Consider the following 2933-nt stretch of genomic DNA (forward strand, 5'->3'; position numbering starts at 1 on the left):
ATAGATGTATTATAACAATCACTTTCATACCAAACTTGAAACACCTTAGGGGTGACTTATATATAGAAATTAGGTAGTTGGAGACTTTGGAAGTACTTTTAATTCCAAAGTCGAATTTGAAGGTAAATTTGATTTAAAAGCAGCCAGCAAGGCAGGCCTACCTTTAAAATGACACTGGGTACCTCAGCAGTGCACTACCAATGCTGGGGTCCCTAAACCTACATGCCCTATCACATACTAGGGACTTATAGGTAGGTTGACACTGCCAATTATAATTGACCAAGTTTGCATATCCACTTTACAAAGAGCACTGGCCCTGAGACTGGTTAGCAGTACCCAGGGCATAGTCAAGAGTCAGTAACCACCAGTATCTGTCCAAGACGTTTGGGGCTGACCAGGGCAAAAGGAGGACTTTCCTACACAGCTGCATTGTGTAAATTGTTTTTTAAAAGCCACGCAAGGTGGGGCAAGTCACCCCTTGATTGGATTTTGAAATATCTCCTAGCATTTTTGCACAAAAATCGTGCAACCAGGAAGGAAAATGGTAGAAACTTCAACCCTGATTGATATGGGAAGGTTTACATTAAGGGGCTCATATGCAAGGGTCCTGCCCCACACAAGCTTCACTTTTCTAGACCTTCCGGTGGTGCAGGACTCTCAATCATATTTATGGTGCAATGAAAAGCCACTCTGCGTGGATTGGCATAACCTCATACATACTGATTAAGGCAAGGCAGCATAAAGCACTGTGTTGCTTTACTCTGCATCACTGAGGTGTTGCATGGGCATTGTGTTGGGTGTTCACGTGCAACACCCATGGAGTTTGATACTTTGACAACCTTGTGCCCCCCAGAAGAGGCATAACACAAAGAACTGTTTTCCTTTTTACATGTATGCTGCATTCTTAGCACACATCGAACAAGCAAACCACTCTAAGGATGGTTTATGTGTAAGGACGTGCAGGAAGGACTATAACGCCACATGATGTCAGATTGGGGGAATGCATTGGCCTTGTTACAGCAACAGGTTTAAATCCTTAAGCTAAACTGAGTTAGCCTGAATATCCATGGGTGTTGCCTTGCAAACCCACCCCCCTCAAAACCTCTGCATCATCCCCAGGGGACAGATTAAACCAAGCCAGAATATTGCAGTGCCTTGATTTACTCCATAGATATGAGGCCATGATGACTTAGCTTGGCCTCATAGATATGGTTGAAAGGCTTGTGCCCCATGAGTTCCAAAAGTGTTGAGACATCAGCATCACTAGCATCTGGTAAGTAGGCCCATATCTGGACACGTTGCTATCCTAGGATGCGTTATTGATGCATTACCCATTCAGGTGATGACATATGCTGGCTGATTCAGCCAGTCTACAGTGTATGTGCCATCCGGGTGACAGATTGTCTAGATATGTAATGGATGTGGCAAGGCATAAGTTACATGTTGATATATGAAAAACAACAGTTAAATAAGCAACAACCACCAGATAGTGTTGTGGGACACACACATCTGCTGTATAGGCTTGGGTCTGTAGGAATATGTGTGGGACATAAACAGTACCAATGCACATTAGTGGTTGCTGCAATTCTTTGCCTATATTTTGGTGATTATTAGGCCAGCTTGGGTAGACAAAGCAAATCTGATTTATTCCAAGGAGGTATGTTTTCTATTGGCATGCATCACATTATTTTGCTATATGGAGGGGTTACTCGAACTAAGGATATGGGTATGCTTTCACACAAAATGGCCATTTGAGCATTTAATGACACATTCTGCCACTATGACCTGAGGTGCATCAGTTCATGGTACTTTCACAGGATTTACCTTGCATATAGTCATTGCTTCAGGGCAATTGTTTTATTTTCTAACTCTTTGTGTTATACAAACACACCTAAATGTAGCTGTAGGCGTGAACTACATTTTTTGTATCTGAGTGAAACATACCAACATGGTAACATACATCCTTGCTGGTTCCAGTTGCTTCTTTGCCTAGTGGGGCAAGTGTGGCAGCATTGTTCCTAGTAGCCAATTCTGCACCTGGCACAGTTGGGAACTCTGCATTTATATGTGTTATGTGAGATGGCACAATGAAGTTACTATGGGGGTCATTATGACCCTGGCGGAAGGCGGAGAAGCGGCGGTAAGACCGGCAACAGGATGGCGGTCTTTTTTTTTGTATTATGACCATGGCGGTTACCGCCATGGTCATCCGCCGCTTCTCCGTTCCGCCCGCCGGGCTGGAGACCAGGGTCTCCAGCCCGGCGGCCGTCACTATACCGCCGGCGGTATTTGGACCCGGCTGACCGCCATGGATTTCATGCGGTTTGAAACCGCCATGAAATCCATGGCGGTAAGCACTATCAGTGCCAGGGAATTCCTTCCCTGGCACTGATAGGGGTCTCCCCCACCCCCACCCCCACCCCGACTCCCTCCCCTACCCCCCCACCACCCCTGCCACCCCCCAAAGGTGGCAGGTCGCCCCTCCCCAACCCGACCCCCAACCTAACATCAGTCATACACACTCGACACGCACGCAAGCACCACCTACACACATACACGCACACACACCAACATACATGCCAACATCCACACACACAGTCAGACACGCACACCCACATTCAAACATACACGCATACATCCATACAGACATACCTACAGACATACACACACTCATTCCCAAACACACAACACCCCGCAAGCATACACGCACTCACACACCCCATCTACATATACACATTCACACCCCCATGCACGCACACAACACACAACACCCCCCACCCCTGTCCCCTCATGGACGATCGACTTACCTGGTCTGACGATCCTCCGGGAGGGGACGGGAGCCATGAGGGCTGCTCCGCCGACACCACACCATCAACAGAACACCGCCACACCGAATCACAGGACGTGATTCGCTGGGCGGTGTTCTGTTAGCG

This window comes from Pleurodeles waltl, chromosome 7 (genome assembly GCF_031143425.1).
Source record: "Pleurodeles waltl isolate 20211129_DDA chromosome 7, aPleWal1.hap1.20221129, whole genome shotgun sequence".
Lineage (NCBI taxonomy): Eukaryota > Metazoa > Chordata > Amphibia > Caudata > Salamandridae > Pleurodeles > Pleurodeles waltl.